This window comes from Carcharhinus amblyrhynchos, chromosome 12, assembly GCF_965287045.1.
Source record: "Carcharhinus amblyrhynchos chromosome 12, sCarAmb.v2.hapA, whole genome shotgun sequence".
Taxonomy (NCBI): Eukaryota; Metazoa; Chordata; class Chondrichthyes; order Carcharhiniformes; family Carcharhinidae; genus Carcharhinus; species Carcharhinus amblyrhynchos.
The window spans coordinates 83,177,498-83,195,698 of NC_137335.1; the positions used below are offsets into that span (position 1 = coordinate 83,177,498).

At 46.9% G+C, this 18,201-nt stretch overlaps 1 protein-coding gene across 2 annotated transcripts in view; it reads left to right on the top strand.

Moving 5' to 3' along the window:
* The first annotated feature begins 585 nt into the window (after window positions 1-585).
* Window positions 586-18,201, top strand: part of adgrg6 (adhesion G protein-coupled receptor G6) — a 123,021-nt gene continuing 105,405 nt past the window's right edge. For both annotated transcript variants that reach the window (XM_080200849.1, XM_080200850.1), the window contains exons 1-2: window positions 586-826; window positions 938-1,028. The gene's annotated coding sequence lies outside the window, so the exon portion shown is untranslated. The remainder of the gene's footprint in view (window positions 827-937; window positions 1,029-18,201) is intronic.

An 18,201-nucleotide genomic window follows, 5' to 3' on the forward strand; every position in this document is an offset into this window, starting at 1 on the left:
AAACTGGAGCACCCGGAGAAAACCCATGCAGACACGGGGAGAACATGCAGACTCCACACAGTCAGGGACCCAATCTGGAAATTGTGCCCAGATTCCTGGCACTGTGAGATAACCACCGTGCCAGCGTGCTGCTGTTTATGGTGGGTTTTGTTGGAATGTAAGGTACAAGATGATATCTATACCTCGGTTGCCCAGTCCTTTATGAAGTGTACCAGCAGGAGTTGGAGCCGGCTAGTTAGAGTGGAATGGAAACGGTTTGAGCCGTCAGCTTGGGAGTTAATTTTGCTTCAGAGTCAGTGCTTCAAGTGGGATAGAAGTGGGGCTGAGTGGATCAGGTTGAGGAAGAAATGAAGGGGCTTCGCAGCCACATCTGCAAATCAGCCCCCAACTCAGGAGGAGGGGGGGAAAAGTGCTTTCTCTAAAGCACACGGAGGAAAGTTAAGTTTCTGTGAGTGTAACAGTTCCCCTCTCAGCCAAACTGCGGCTGCCGAAGAAGCCAATGTTGTAATTGGGAGGGGCAGCAAGAGGGTGGGGGGGGACTGTGCTACATCCCAGTGAACTGCATAATCCCTGTGTCTACCCGAGAGAGAGAGAGAGAGAGGATCTGGTGAAATGCTCCCTGGGGCGCTTGAACAGTCACTTCCCTCTGAGAAACTCCACTGAAATTGGCAAAGGCCAAAGAAAAGGCAGAGCGCGTCCCGGAGACCGCCCCAGAGGACCAGACACAGCCCGGGATCATCTCTCCTGGCCAAACTCTTTTGGGCAAAGTCTCGATCACATCGGCGGCAGACAGCAGCAACAGGAGCCAAAAAAAAAACAAACCTTGGTGAGTTTCAGATTTTGGAACTCTCCCTCCTCCCTCCCTCCCTCTGGTTTCAAAGTCTTGATTGTTGGGTTGAAAGTTGCACTCACTCCCTGACTCTCTGTCTCACTGCAGCAGACACTTGTTGGAGGCAGAAGTGGAACTTTTGCTGGTTAGAAATGTCACAGCAACATTCACCCCGTCTGGAGAGATCAGAATAGAACAGGTAAATGTCTGTCTGTCTGTCTGTCTGATGCGGGGAGAAGCCCCTTTGCAATGTTATTAATTATTGGAATATCTGTAAGGCAGGTTCTCCCCCCTTCCTCTCTCTGCGCCGGAGATCCCGTTCAATCCGCCGGAATTTGGGGAACATTGGGGCGGAGGGTTGCTCACCCGGGAGCAGCTTTGACAAAGCGTCGTCCGGACTCGAACCGTCAGCTCTTTTCTCTCCTGACAGATGCTGCCAGACCTGCTGAGATTTTCTCTTTTGGTCTCCTCTGGGGTCGTGAGGGTGGTGGGGGCAGCGATTCCAGCCCCTTTTCTTGGGCAGATTGGCCGCAAGATCCTAGTGTTTGGGGTGTGTTGGGGGGAGTTCTTGATTCTTTGGAGTGGGGAGTTGCTGTGGCCCCAGCCGGTTGTAATGTGGCGGGTCACTCGCTCAGTGCAGCGAGATTAGCGACAGGAACTGAATCGTGCAGTAAATTCACCTCCTCCAATCTTAAAAAAGGAACAATCGACCCAGCATTTGTGGCTGATCTGGGGAAACAAGAGTCCCAAACTTTTTTTGTAAGAAATGTTTCCCAATTTCATTCCTCTGAGAGACTGGCTCTCATTTTCACACTTTGTTCCCCTCCTTTAAAACCCCCTCACCCCTCCTTCCCTTCGCAGTGGGGATATCTACTTCATCTGAACAAAAGCAAATTACTGCGGATGCTGGGATCTGAAAATGCTGGAAAATCTCAGCAGGTCTGGCAGCATTTGTAAGGAGAGAAAAGAGCTGACGTTTCCAGTCCAGATGATCCTTTGTCAGCATGGTAGCACAGTGGTTAGCACTGCAGCCTCACAGTGCCAGGGACCTGGGTTCGATTCCTGGCTTGGGTCACTGTCTGTGTGTGGAGTTTGCACGTTCTCCCTGTGTCTGCTTAGATTTCCTCCGGGTGCTCTGGTTTCCTCCCAGAGTCTGAAGGGTGTGTTGGTTAGGTGCATTGACCTGAACAAGCACCAGAATGTGGCAAATTTCACTGTAACTTCATTGCAGTGTTAATGTAAGCCTTTTTTGTGCCGAATAAATCAACTTTACTTTGTCAAAGCTGTTTTGTATAGCACTTGTTATGCCAATGACGGTGCCAGCTTTGACAAAGGGTAATCTGGACTCGAAACATCAGCTCTTTTCTCTCCTTACAGATGCTGCCAGACTTGCTGAGATTTTCCAGTGTTGTCTCTTTTGGTGACTACTTTATTTGTTCCCTTGAAAACAGTATCAAATACTGTTGGCTGTGATTCATCTCAAAGGTTTGGTGGGGGGGGGTCCCAAACCCTATCCAAGGGATCGAGAATCCAAAAAATCCAAGATGACACTTCAGCTGAATAAATGCTAAAGTGTCGGAGATGGGCTGCTGCCAATGGGATCAAACTGTGTCCAAAATCGTGGGTGAAAGCAAAATACCGCGGAGGCTGGTAATCTGAGATAAAAACAGAAAACGCTGGAGAAACTCAGCAGGACAGGCAGTGTCCACGGAGAGAGAAGGCGACGCAGTTAACGGGGTCATTTTTCCGTTTTCCCATTTGTGGGAATTGTAATGGGGCAGGAGAGAAAATTCAGTGGGCCCTTTAATGCTGACCTTGGGTGGGAATTTCCAACCTTGGGAAGCAAGCGGACGGAAACTCCTGCCCCACATTTTGAGTCTTTATGACTCTTCTTCAGGACTTAATGTGGGAGGGGGCAGTTTTCCACAGGATTCATAGCGGGCGAGGGACAGACCGTTGACCTTGGGTGGGATTTTCTGGTTTTGGGGCGAGTGCAGCCGGAAAATCCCGTCCTTAGTGTCTTTGGGAGGTATCTGCTATGTACCAATACGGGTGTGAGTTAAACCACCTCTTTGCAATACAAATGGGGTACTTATACAGATGCTGTCACTGGGCAGTATAACTCTCGATATTACCCAATGTATATAACAGCTTCGCCAGTAGCCTGCCTCACATCAAGTTTGAGTTCAGCACAGTGTGAATTTATCCTGAAAATTTACCCAAACCTTGGTTGAGTCAAACAAAAGGACCTTTCTCCACTATTCCCGAGCTCTTTCCCACTGAGGCGAGATGTTCTCCTCTCTGCCTTTGTTCCTGTTATTTCTACCAGGGGGTAAAAACCTTTGCCCTTGTGCGTGTTTTATCGCAAACGGAGTTGGAGGAGATCAGGAGTAAAAGCTGATAATAAGGGGATTGGATCTGAATGTTGTGCTTTTCCCCATTCTGATTTACCCGTCCACATCATACACCAGTGAGAGTTGCTAACTGCATTGCAAAGTGTAGTATCGTTATTGCAGGATTGGTGAGAGAATTCTGAAATGTGGCAATTATATCTGTTACATTTGAAATAGCTTTAATTTTTTGCAGCGCCACTTGTTTGGTTAAATGGTACTATTCAACACTCGTATGGTTCAAGTTACATTTGCGTTCAGTACTTGGCACAACTGAGGAGGTCCAATTTCATACGAGCCCATCAGGAATTGTTCATTTTGCCAGTGCTTTGAGGGAGGATGTAAGCCCATTTGTTTGGAACTTGTTCACTCTTTTACTGGCCCTTATAGACCACAGGAAATCATTACAAATACACTTAGAATGTCAAAACACGTAGTAAAAAGGACGCTTATTTTAATATAACATACAAACACACACACACATATACACATACACATACATGTGCAGGCATGCATATACACAGGCACACATACACGCACACACACATGTATACACACTTGTACACCCACACACGCACAAACACACACGTATACACACTTGCACACACTCACACGCGCACACACACGCACACACACACACGTATACACACTTGCTCACACGCACACACACACACACACACACACACACGCACACACACACACGTCTAATCTTGGAATTCCTGCCCTATACCTCCTCATCTCTCCAACTCTCTTTCCTCCTTTCAGACCTAAAAACTGACTCCTTCAATAGGATCTCCTCACTGTTGGGTGTGAAATTGAGCCCAATACTGCTTCTGTGTAGAACCTGGGCTGTAAGGGTTGTATTGCGATGACAGGCTGCACATTCTTGTATTCCTGCAAGGTGACCGCATTGAAGTGTTTCAGTCGACATGACGGTCGGAATTCTCCGTCCGTTCACACTGCCGGGATTCTCCAGTCCCGCCGGCAGCGCACCCCCGCCCGTGGGTTTCCGACTGGCATGGGGAGATGTCGATGGGAGTTCCCATTGAGAGCGGCGGGACCAGAGAATCCCGTCGCTAGCAAACAGCGCGCCACCTCCCAACGGGAAACACGCATCTGGGAGGCTGGAGAATCTCACCCGATCTATAATTTGCATTGGAGTCCAGAACAAGTGATATAACCTTGGAGTTATATCCAAACGTAAGAATTAGGAGCAGGAGTAGGCCACTCAGCCCCTTGAACCTGCTCTGCCATTGAATAAGGTCATGGCTGATCTGATTGTAACCTCCTGCCCACCTCCCAATAGCCTTTCGCCACCACCAACCCCCCCCACTTTGTTAGCCAAGAATCTATCCAGCTCAGCTTTGAAAATATCGAAAGGCGCTGCCTCCGCTGCCTTTTGAAGAAGAAAGTTCCGGAGATTCACCACCCTCCGAGAGAAACAAACCCTCCTCGTCCCCGTCCTTAAATGGGTGACCCCTTATTTTTAAACCGTGACCCCCTCGTTCTGGAGTGAGGCTGATCAGGGCCGATGCCAGGAAGTGGTTCTAAGTGTAATGGAAAAGCGGAACCTCCTCACTCCAAAAGGTTGTGCGCACTGAGGGGCCCATTGGAAATTTCAGAGCTGAGGTGAATAGAATTTCTTTAGGTATTTAGGGAAACAAGGCGAGTTTAAAACTCTGATCAACACCTTCTAACTGAATGATGGAATGACCCTGAGGGGCTGAGTGGCCTCCTCCTGTTCCCTAAGATATGGCCTGGTATTTATTGAAGAGTGGACCACTCAGTCTTCCGAGATGATTTGCGTGGAACCAGCTAACGAAACTAATTCTTAGTCTTGTCATGGTAAAAAAATTTGGCAGCTCTGTCCCAGCCTCGCCACCTCTGGAACTACGATGGGCAGTTGTCCCCATCATCCTGACCCGGGAGGGTATCGTGGCTGGGTCAATATCTTGTAACTCCGGATTGCGGGAGCACTTTCAGCGCACAGCCTGTAGCGGTTCGAGTAGGCGGCCCACCTCTACCTTGTGAAGGAAAGTTAGAATGGAAATAAACACCAGCCTTGCCCATATCCCAACAGTCATTTTCTTAAAAAAAAAATTGGGTATAGAAAGGGCTCTGTTTATTGTTACGGCGCTACGATGCCAATTAGCCTTAGGTCAGTTTGCACTTTTAGAGAAAGAAAGGATTTCTTTATAAAGCTCCTTTCAGGATAGCCCTTTACTGCCAACTTTTCCAATGGAGTAACCGCCAAATTGGAGGAAATGCCGCAGCCAATTTGTGGGTAACAAAATCACACAGAAACAATTCAATAAACAGCCAGATAATCAGTTTGGGATGTTAGCTGTGGGATAAGTGAACATTGGCCAAATTTTACCCTTCTTTGAAATAGATTTTTTAGACCTATTTAGTCAGACAGGCGGGGTGTTGGTAAGATCGAACTCCTGACGGTGTAACACTCCCACGGTACCGCCCCGGAGTGTCAGGCTGGGTTTTGTGCTCAAGTCTTGGGATGAGATTTAAATCCAGAACCAAAGAACAGAACCATGGAATCCCTATTGCGCAGAAGGAAGCCATTGGCCCATAAGAACATAAGAAATAGGAGCAGGAGTAGGCCATCTAGCCCTTCGAGCCTGCCCCGCCAGTCAATAAGATCATGGCTGATCTGAAGTGGATCAGTTCCACTTTCCTGCCTGCTCCCATAACCCTTAATTCCCTTGTTGATCAGAAAGCTATCTACCCGTGATTTAAACATATTCAACGAGGTAGCCTCCACCACTTCAGTGGGCAGAGAATTCCAGAGATTCACCACCCTTTGAGTGAAGAAGTTCCTCCTCAACTCTGTTCTAAACTGCCCCCCCCCCCTCTTATTTTGAGGCTGTGCCCTCTAGTTCTGGTTTCCTTTCTAAGCGGGAAGAATCTCTCTACCTCTACCCTATCTAGCCCCTTCATTATCTTGTAGGTCTGTATAAGATCCCCCCCTCAGCCTTCTAAACTCCAACGAGTACAGACCCAGTCTATTCAATCTCTCCTCATAAGCTAACCTGTCTCCTCATAAGCTAACCAATCGAGTCTGCACTGATTCCCTGAAAGAACATCTTACCCAAGCCCACCCCTCCTGCGCTATCCCTCTGTCCCTGCACATTTAGCATGGCCAATCTACTTAACCCTCACATCTTTGGGCTGTGGGAGGAAACCAGAGTACCCGGAGGAATGACTGATCCTGACTTATCCTAACCAGTGCAATGCTTCTCCGATTTCACGGAGAGGGCAGTCCCACACGCTTGGCTTCTTATCATTATTGGGCTGTATTAAGAAAATGGAATGGTGCCGATTGTCGCCAATGGGGCCAGTTCCCCATGTTAGCACCTGTGGATGTTGTGGGGAAGGGTGTCATTTCAAAGTGATGGAGTCCCTGGAGGAAACCCACGCAGACACAGGAAGAACGTGCAGACAGTGACCCAAGCCAGGAATCGAACCCGGGTCCCTGGCGCTGTAAGGCAGTAATGCCAACCACTGTGCCACCCACAACCATCTGACCCGGTGGCAGGAGTTTCACGCACTGAGTCCACGACTGGCATGAGCCACTCAGCATGTAAGAGTTTGATGGCGTGGACGTAGAGAAGGTGGATACACTTGCGAGGAACACTGAACATTGAGGGGCCCTTAAATATATTATAATCCGAAAGAAAGTCAGAAGGAGTCTTTTTACCCAGAGAGCGGCAAGAATGTGGAACTCGCTCCCAGATGGACAGCTGCAGTTAAAGGGAAACTGCATAAGGGGAATAGAAATGGAAGGATAAAGGACAGAATGGGAGGAGGCTCATGTAGAACATAAATGCCAGCATGAAGTGGTTAAGTTGGATGGGCTGTTTCAGTGCAGTAATGATATGTGTGTGTGTAATGATATATAATCTCACCAGAAATAAACAAGGGCGCACTTACTGTCACTGCAAGCATCTTACTCAATGACAATCCCCTCAAAACACATCAAAGGAGCATTGCATCACATTTCACATTTTTGCTTGTAAGTAAACAAATACAATAAAAGATTTGGCAGAAGCTTCTGAACATGGGTAGACTGTTCCCTGAGAAAAGGAGATCTTGGGGAATTTTTCCCAGTATCCCAACCAATACTTGTCCCCCAGCCATTGTCACTCAAGCCAGTCCTGGGGGGGGGAGGAACCTAGGGATAGGCTTCACAATCATTAATAATAAACTACAAATCTGTAGCCGAGAAATGATTGTGATGCCTGGAACTGGAAACTCTGGAAGTGTCTCCATCTCCCCTCCTCCTTTACGAAGCTGCTTTAACTCCTACCTCTTTGACCAAGCTCTGAGTCACCTGTCCCTAATATCTCCTTCTGCAAAGTGACTTCAAATTCCATGAAAGAATAAACTTTAACAAAATGAACACTAGACTCAAACAACAAAGAACAGTCCTGCAGAGGAATCTTTGGCCCACCAAGCCTGTGCTGACAAATGACACCTTTCTAAACTAAACTATGGGGTCTGTATCCCACTATTTCCTGCCCATGTATCCCATGTATCTGTCAAGATGCCTCTTAAACATTGCTATTGTATCTGCTTCTACCATCTCATTCTAGACACTTACCACCCTCTGTGTAAAAAACTTGCCTCTCCTTTAAACTTTCCCCCTTTTACCTTCAACCTATGCCCCTTAGTAAATAACATTCCTACTCTGGGAAAAAGGCTCTGACTATTCAGGGGACACACTGCTGCCTCACAGTGCCTGGAACCTGGATTCAACTCTGGCCTTGGGTCACTGTGTGGAGTTTGCACATTCGCCCCTTGTCTGCGTGGGTTTCCTCCGGGTGCTCTGGTTTCCTCCCAGAGTCCAGAGATGTGCGAGTTAGGTTGATTGCCCATGTTGAATTGCCCCTTAGTGTCCCAAGATGTGTAGTTTAGGGGGATTTAGTAGGGTAAATACATGGGGTTACGGGGATAGGGGCTGGATGGGATTGTTGTTGGTGCAGGCTTGATGGGCTGAATGGCCTCCTTCTGCACCGTAGGGATTCTATCCATGACTGTAAGCTCCTATCAGGTTGCCCCTCAGCCTCCAATGTTTAAGTGAAAACAAACCAAGTTTGTCCACTCTCTCCTCCAATCCAGGCAACATCCTGGTAAGTCTTTTCTGCACTTCTGTAGTGTCCCTTTGTGAGGGTCCCCTAAATGTGTTCAGCATTTGATCAGACCTTTGGTTGCTGTAAGCTCGGAGGGGCTTGACTGAGTGAATGTAACGGGGTTGGAGATTTTAATCTGTGTGAACAACAAAAGAGGGTTTTTTTTTTGAAAGCTGCAGTTGTATCTGGAGTGCATGAGAAGTGTGCAAGGCAGGCAATAAATTGAGTGAACCTAATATAAAAGCAAATTACTGTGGATGCTGGAATCTGAAACCAAACAGAAAATGCTGGAAAATCTCAGCAGATCTGACAGCATCTGTGGGGAGAGAATAGATCCAACGTTTCAAGTCTGGATTCAGACTCAAAAACACTGGCTCTATTTCCCCCTCCGCAGATGCTGCCAGACCTGCTGAGATTTTCCAGCATTTTCTGTTTTTGTTGGAGAGAATCTAACACCAGGATTTGGTGCCATTCCTTTTTATGAATGGAGGTTCTCCATGCTTGAGCCTGGAGCCTGAGTGCGTTGTTTCCGAACACTTCTGCTGCTAGCTAATAGAACAGTGATGGGCTGGAGAACGGAGAGCAGTGGTGGGGGCACGGGAAGGACTAGCAGGACGTTAAGGGGCTGATTTGGAGTGAAGTTTATGGCCAGGGGTACATTTAGCAGAGTTACAAGTCTATGTTACAAATTCAGATGAACACGCACACGAAACAGTCAGCAAACCCTCAGAAAAGAGAAGCTGTGGTCTCTTTGTCTGAAAAGTTGTTTTGTTTTTAAAAAAAAGCTAGATGTTCTCACCACTGACTTTTGTTTTTATTCGTTCTTGGGAATGTGGGCTTTGCGAGCAAGGCTGACATTTATTGTCCATTCCCTTAGATGGTGATATTAGCAGACACTGACTGACCTTCCTGACGGTTTCCAAATTTTTCTAATTTTATTTCTGATTTTCGGTACTTATAGAGGAGATAGAGCAGGGAGCGAGGCCATTTGGCCCATCTTGCATGTACATATAAAAGTTATAAAGTTTATTTATTATTGTCACACGTAGGCTTACATTAAAACTGCAATGAAGTTACTGCGAAAATCCCCCAGTTGCCACACTCCAGTGCCTGTTTGGGTACACTGAGGGAGAATCTTAAGCCAGTGCACCTAACCAGCATGTCTTTTAGACTGTGGGAGGAAACCTGCACAGACATGGAGAGGGGATGAGCAGATTCCACACAGACAGTGACCCAAGCCAGGAATCAGACCTGGGTCCCTGGCACTGTGAGGCAGCAGGGCTAACCACCATGCCATTGTGCTGCCTTCAAGGATTTTTGGCAGTGTTGGGATTTGAACCCACACCTCCAGATAACTGGAGCCTAAATCCAGCGCCTTAGACCACTCAGCCACACAACTTCCCTTTATAATTCAGATTCTATCTGCCACCTCTCCTTCAGCAAAATAAGGATAATCCCCTCAGGTCCCAAAGTATTCCCAATATTACCATCACCTTGTTACCTTGGGCAGGATTCTCCATCGTGCCCCAAGACCGGAAATTCTCCGCCCAAAATCAACAATCTCTCACATGATCCCGTCAAATTTTCTGTCCCGCTCGTTTCAATTCCCACAGTGGGCGGAATGGGAAAATTCCTCTATGTTGCTGTGGAGGAAAGGTTTGGATCCTGTTCATTAACAAGTGTTCTGTTTGATATACGGAGGCTGGAAATCTCCGATGTCGCACCCCCCTCCCTCCCCCACCACCGCTGCCAGCCAAAACAGGGAACTTGGCGCTCAGCCAAATCTTCATTCACTGCAGCGGGACTGGATAATTCCAGCCGATGTTGGAGAGTCCTGGCCAGAATTTCACATCACTTCCCTCGCGCTTCAGACGTCAAGGCTATTGACCGTTTGACAATCTGACCCTCTCTTGCTCCGTCAGCTGGTCTCCCCCCTCGATCAATCAAGTTTCATAAGCTTGGGATAGGGGAGAAATGAGCCACTTAGAATCCCTACAGTGTAGAAGGAGGCCATTTGGCCCATCGAGTCTGCAATGACCACAGTCCCACACAGATCCTATTCCCATGACCCCACATATTTACCCTGCTAATCCCCCTGACACCAGGGTCAATTTACTATGGTCAATCAATCTTGCCCACATACCTTTGGAGAGTAGGAGGAAGCCCACGCAGACACGGGGAGAATGTGCAAACTCCATACAGACAGTGACCTGAGGCCGGGATTGAACCTGGGTCCCTGGCGCTGTGAGGCTGCAATGCTAACCACTTGCTCCCCATCAGCCCCTGCCGAACAGTATATTTGTGTGGGTGCCAATTGATGATTGAGGTGAAGTTTGCGATGATGTCTTTTACAGTTAAATAACTCAGAGATTTCACCAGACTCACAGTTCGTAGCGGTACCAGATCCTGTAGGATATATCCCAGTACCCTTGCTCAATGGACTTAGGTGTCACTGCAAATCCATGGGTAGGGGCTTGATCACATAATCCAGGCTGATACTCCAATGTCGGTACTGAGGGAGTGCTACACTGTCTATGCTCCTGTCTTTTGAATTTGATTCCAATGTGAGGTCCCATTTGTCCCTCAGGTGGGCAATATCTTGAAGAGTAGGGGAGCTCCCCTCACCCTGCCCCATGAACCCCTGGCCAGAGTGTACTCCTATCCCAGTGTCGTTGAAAATAATTATCTGATGATCACCACATTGCTGCTTGTGGGATCTTGCTGTGCCCACATTACAGCAGTGACGACAGTCCGAAAGTACATTGTTGTCTGTAAAACACATTGGGGCTATCTGAGGATGTCATAGAGTCATAGAGGTTTACAGCATGGAAACAGGCCCTTTGACCCAACTTGTCCATGCCGCCATTTCTTTTTTAAACCACTAAGCTAATCCCAATTGCCCACCTTTGGCCCACATCCCTCTATACCCATTTTATCCATGTAACTCTCTAAATGCTTTTTAAAAGACAAAATTGTACCTGCCTCTACGACTACCTCTGGCAGCTTGTTCCAGACACTCACCACCCTCTGTGTGAAATAATTGCCCCTCTGGGCACTTCTGTAGCTCCCCCCTCTCACCTTAAACCTCTGCCCTCTAGTTTTAGACTCCCCTACCTTTGGGAAAAGATATTGACTATCTCGCTGATCTGTGCCCCTCATTATTTTATAGACCTCAATAAGATCAACCCTCAGCCTCCTATGCTCCAGAGGAAAAAGGTCCCAGTCTATCCAGCCTCTCCTTATAACTCAATCCATCAAGTCCCGTGTCAGTTAACGTGTCAACTGATGTGTCAGTTGCTACATCAATGCAGGTTAATTCTTTATTTTTTTCTCATTAAAATCGGAATAAAACTGGCTCAGGAAGGAGTTCAGAAACAGGGAAGGAGCCCTGAAGTTTGGCGGTAATTGAGTGGCAGCTAGCTGTGAACGTGCCAGCTCTGCTCCAAATGTCAAGGTGAGAGGAATGGGAGAAGTTGGAGACTTGGTCAATGTGGGTCCCTCAGACCTCACACCAGTCTCTGATGGAGCAGGGTTGGCAGAGACCAGAGAACCAGCCAGTCTCTCCAAGGGGATTGGGAGCTCTTTCTTGGGTAGTGAGCTGGATGCTTGGCAGGACCAGAACCTGAAGATGTGAAACAAGGTTAAGTAGAAGTGCTAGGGACCTGGATTCAATTCTGGCCTGAACTAACTATCTGTGTAGAGTTTGCATGATCTTCTTGTGTCTATATGGGCTTCCTCCGGGTGCTCAGGTTTCCTCTCACAGTCCAAAGATGTGCAGGTTGGATGGTTTGGCCACGATAAGTTGTCCCTTAGTGTCCAAGGATGTGCAGGTTAGGGGGACTGACCATGGTAAATTGTCCCTTCGTATCCAAAGATGTGTAGGTTAGGGGGATTAGCCATGATAAATTGCCCCTTAGTGTCCAAGGATGTGCAGATTAGGGGGACTAGCCGTGCTAAATTGTCCCTTAGTGTCCAGGGACGTGCAGGTTAGGGGGACTAGCCATGGTAAATTGTCCCTTCGTATCCAAAGATGTGTAGGTTAGGGGGATTAGCCGTGATAAATTGCCCCTTAGTGTCCAAAGATGTGTAGGTCAGGTTGATTAGCCTTGATAAATGCAAGAGATTATGGAGATAGGGCAGAGGGGAGGTATGATGCTCTTTCAGAGAGTAGGTGTAGATTTGATGGGCCAAATAGCTTTCTACTGCACTGTGGGGATTCTACGATTCTATGGAAGACAGAGGCTGGCCAATCGAAAAAACAATCCTCCAAGTCACTCACCATCCTGACATGGAACTATACTGCTATTCCTTTATTGGATCAAAATCTTGGAACTTTCTCCCTAACAGCATGGTGGGTGTACCTACACCGCACGGACTGCAGTGGTTCAAGAAGGCAACTCACCTCCACCTATTTTATTTTTTCACGGGATGTGGGCTTCTCCGGCTGGGCCAGCATTTATTGCCCATCCCTAATTGCCCTGGGACTAATTAGTTTGCTCGGCCATTTCAGAGGGCAGTTGAAAATCAACCACATTGCTGCCTCTCTGGAGTCACATGTAGGCCAGACCAGGTAAGGAGGGCAGATTTCCTTCTCTAAAGGACATTAGTGAACCAGATGGGTTTTTAACAACAACCAATAGTTTCATGGTCATCATCGCCAAGACTGGCTTTCAATTCCAGATGTCTTTTTAATTAATTGAGTTTAATCTCCAGCCGCTAATGGGATTTGAACCCAGGTCCCCAGTGTGTTAATTGGGATCCCTGGATTGACAGTCCGGTGACATTGTCTCTACATCACTTCCTCCCCTTGGGATTATTGGGGATGGGAATTAAATACTGACCTTGCTAGCAACGCTTACATTCTAACGAACATAGGATTCCTGGATTTTTACCAGCGCTTAAGGATTTGCATTTTGCATTCTGACCATTTTTCCCACAGAACCCAGAATAACTCGTTTACTAGTAAACCAGTCTGTGAATTGATTAAATTTCCAGGGGAGGTAGATTATGTGGACATTGGAGAAGATGTGGTTGTTCTCTTTGGAGAGGAATAGATTAGGAGAAGGTTTCATCGAGGCATTGAAAACTCTGTGGGCATTTGATGGGAGATTACAGGTGAGGCAAGGACACAGGTTGAGGGTGGTTGCCAAAAAAAAATCAGAGGTGAGATGAGGAGAATTTTTTTCACACGTGGAATGGTTTTGATCTGGAGTTCGCTGGCTGATGAGGCACTGGAAGCAAATTCAACAAGAGCTTTCGAAAACATGTTGGGTGGAAAGTTGAAGGAGACAGATTTGCTTAGCTATGGGGTAAGAGAGGAGTGGACTGGTTGGATTGCTCCTTCACATAACTAGTACAGGCTGGTACAATGGGCCAAATGGCCTAAATTCAGCACTGTACCACTTCATGATCCCATACTTACCTGGCAGGGGTGAAATCATGATCAGCGGTTTGCACTGTTGTCTCACCAGTGCCAGGGACCTGAGTTCGATTCCCGGCTTAGGTCACTGTCTGCACATTCTCTCTGCGTTTGTGTGGGGTTTCCTCCGGGGTACTCCGGTTTCCTCCCACAGCCTGAAAAAAACGTGCTGATCCGGGGCATTGGCTGTGCTAAATTCCCCCTCAGTGTACCTGAACAGGCGCCGGAGTGTGGCGACGAGGGAATTTTCACAGTAGCTTCATTGCAGCGTGAATGTAAGCTTACTTGTGACACTATTAAATAAACTTTAAACTAGATAGGGGACGAGGCTTGCTGATTGAACTGAGGCCTGCAATGGTGGCTTGGCCAGACTAGCGTAGAGCAAAGCACCAGGGTAGCCAATGAGGTCAAACTGAGGCTTTACCTGATTCAGTGTTTCAAAGCCATGTTAGCCTTTTGGTTCAAATAAAGCGTTAGATCAAACCTGGGAGGGCATGCAATGCCACATCCTTTCAGCTTGGATCTTGTTTGATCAAACCCAAGATGAGATGCAATGTCTTCTTTTGTCAGCTTGAATGGGGGACTAGCTAGGGTAAATGCATGGGGTTATGGGGATAGGGCCTGGGTGGGATTGTGGTCGGTGCAGACTTGATGGGCTGAATGGCCTCATTCGGGACTGTAGGATTCCATGATTCTATAATATGGTTTGTCCCTCATGTGGGGACCATGAGTTGGACCTAATTTGATTAGAAATAAAGTATCGAAAGGCACTAAAAAAAAGTTTTAAATGAAGTAGCATCTCAGAGTTTCAATTAAGTAAGTTTATTTATTAGTCACAAGTAAAGCTTACATTAACACTACAATGAAGTTACTTTGAAATTCCCCACATTCCAGCATCTGTTTGGGTCAACGCACCTAACCTGCACATCTTTTAGACTGTGGGAGGAAACCAGAGCACCCAGAGGAAACCCACACAGATACAGGGAGAACTGCAAACCCCATACCAACAGTGATCCAAGCCAGGAATCAAACCCAGGTCCCTGGCACTGTGAGGCAGCAGTGCTAAGCACTATGCCACCATACCACCCCTTATACTCTTGTTCCTGAGGGGTCAGTGGGTTCAAGCATTGCTTCCCCCTGCTAACCACTATGTCACCCAAGGTAGAGTCATGCTCCATTCTCAAGGCCTCCCCTCTCAGTAAGGCTGGTGATGTAACCCTTGTTTCTGGATTCCCAGTTTAAGTCGGCTTCGTTCCAATGTATGTGATCATGTGCAGGCTATATTATTTTCTTTCCTTTCTAATGTGCTCCTTCTTAAAAAAAAAACACCCTTGAGGGGTCAGTTTTTAAAGTCTATTTGCCTAATTTTAAGCTGTTGCAGCTGTGGTGCTAACCAGATTTATATATATTTATAGAGAGCTAGACTGATTATTTTTGCATGTACTTTACAGGGATTCAGACATAATGTCCATCGTGATTTTCCAGATTTCATGAACACAATCATTCTGAGGGAAGAGGAGAAAAAGAGGGGGGTCAATTTTTCTAGGGTTACTTCTGCTCGTGAAGCGGGGTGCCATGCACACCCCAACTGGGTGGGCCCAAAGCCCCCCCTGAAATTGACCCTTGAGCTTCATTCGTATTGGTCAGCAATTTGGTTGTCAAGGCGGACGATCCTTCTCCTTTGGCCCTCAGCAATGTTTTTCTTTCCCACTAGGCGTCAAGGAGGCCTAGTGGTCAGTCCCATCTCCTGTTCCAGACATAGTTCATGTGTCATATGACATAGGAGCAGAATTAGGCCACTTGGCCCATCAAGTCCACTCTGCCATTCGATCATGGCTGATATGCTCCTCATCCCCATTTTCCTACCTTCTTCCCATAATTCTTCAACCCATTACCAACTAAAAATCTATCTAACTCCTCCATAAATTTACTCACTGTCCCAGCATCCACCACACTTTGGGGTAGCCAATTGCACAGACTCACAACCCTTTGAGAGTAGTTTCTCCTCAACTCTGTTTTAAGTTTGCTATCCCTTATCCACAGACTATGACCTCTCCTCCTAGAATGCCCCACAAGGGGAAGCATCCACTCCTATTTTATCCATAACTTTTACCATCTTGTATACCTTAATTTGATCTCCCCTCATTCTTCTAAATTCCAGAGACTACAGGCCTCAACTGTTCAATCTCTCTCCGTATGACAAACCCCTGATCTCTGGAATAATGTCTACCCAGTTTTAACATTTAGACAAAATAGGCCTCCGCATGTAAGTGGTCTCACGGCTGGTTCAGGCAGCTAAGCACATAAGGACAAAAGAAATTTGAACGTGAGTTGGCCATTCGGCTTTTCACACCTGCTTTGCCATTCAAATGATCGTGACTGGTTGACTGTGGCCTGAGCTGCACTTTCTTGTCCACTCTCCATAATGTTTGATTCCCCTGTGACTAATGTGTCTGCCTCAGCCTTGAACATATTCAATCACTCATCCTCCATTGGAGGGGACAATTACAAAGGTTCACAACCCTCGGAGGGAAGAATTGGGGCAGGCGGTGGCACAGTGGTATTGTCACAAGACGAGTAATTCAGAGACCCAGGGTAGTGCTCTGGGGATCAGAGTTCTAATCCTGCCACGGCAAATGGTGAAATTTGAATTCTAGTAAAAAAAAATCTGGAATTAAAAAGGCCAGTGTTGAACCATTGTCAGTTGTAATGCCCTTTAGGGAAGGAAATCTTACCCAGTCCAGCCTACATGTGACCACAGACCCACAGCCACATGGTTGACTCTTAAAATGATCTTTAAAGTGGCCTAGAAAGCAACTCAATTCAAAGACAACTAGACCTAGCCAGTGACTAGGATAAAAATGAATAAAAAAAAGGCTCTCATCTGTACTTTAGCTCTGAGACCCCTTATTTTGAAAGAGGTGTCATAAAAAGATATTTTTTACGCAGAGGGTGCTGGGTGTCTGGAATTAGCTGCCTGAGTTGGTGATGGAGGCAGAGACCCTAAACTCTTTTAAAAAGTACCTGGATCTGGATCTTAAGTGCTGAAAGTTACAGGGCTACAGGCCAGGTGCCGGAAGGTGGGATTGGAAAGGGTACCTGGGTGTCATTGGGCTGGCATGGACAAGATGGGCTGAATTGCCTCCTTCTATGCTGTTACGTTTCTATGGTTCTGTGGAAATGGTGACCCCAGTACTTGATATCGTCTCAGCATCCACCCTGCCAACATGGTGGCACAGTGGTTAGACTGCTGCCTCACAGCGCCAGGGACGCGGGTTCGATTCCCAGCTTGGGTCACTGTCTGAGTGGAGTCTAGACGTTCTCCCCGTGTCTGCATGGCTTTCCTCCAGTTTCCTCCCACAGTCCAAAAGTCATGTTGGTTAGGGAGCACTGACCATGCTAAATGCTCACTCACGGGCACTGGAGGTTGGCGACTAGGGAATTTTCATAGTGACTTCATTGCCGTGTTAATGTACGCCTACTTGTGACGCGAATAAATAAACTTAAAAAAAAATCCTCAAAATCTCAGATGGTTCAATAAGATGACATCTCGTGGTTCTTAACTCCAATGAGTGCAGCGGAGTTAACCTGCTCAACATTTCCTTTCAAAACAACCCCTTGGTTCCAAGAATCGACTATGAATGTCTGGAAGTTGGCCTGATGCACCACTGAGTCAGAGACCCTTTGAGATTTCTGGAGAATGTTGTTCCAGAGAATGGCCCTCAAGTTGTATTCATTTTTCTCTCTGTTCAATGGAGGTGACAGAGCCTGGTTTCTATCCTAGAGGGAGAGAGAGAGAGAGAAAAGAGCCAGAGATTTATGTACGTGGCTCCGTATAACCTTTTCCCTCTCCACAGCTCCAAGCTGTCATTATTTAGAAAATATTCCAATTGATTTTCTGAGGTCCAAAGCAATACACGTCCCCATATTAAACTTTGCTGCCAGTTTTCCTTAAATCTGTCTGCGTTCCTTTGTAACTTCCTTCTCTCTCGCATACACACAAAATGCTGTGCCTTCTAACTTGGTCCCCTCTGCAAATATGGGTGTACAATTCTCTTTTCATTTGTCCAAGCCGTTGATAAATACGGAGAGAATCTGCGGCCTTGGTGCAGATTCTGATTTTCATATCTGGGAGCAAGGCAGAGGTGACATTAGTTTCTGAGTGGGCACAGGTTCTTTTTGCAAGATTTTTAGAATATTTCTGCAATCACTGGTGCTTTCAGTTCCTGTGGCACCTGTTCACTTTGCTCTGAGGCCACACCCAGGCCTAACCAATCAAGCACAGCGAGCCTAGATCAGTTACCAGACTCGCTTAATCAAATACAGAGCAATTGAATGCGACAGTCACATTCCACTTGTCGGAAATTTATGTCCTGTGCTGGTGGATTTGTAGGCGGAATTGTACGTGGCCATACAATT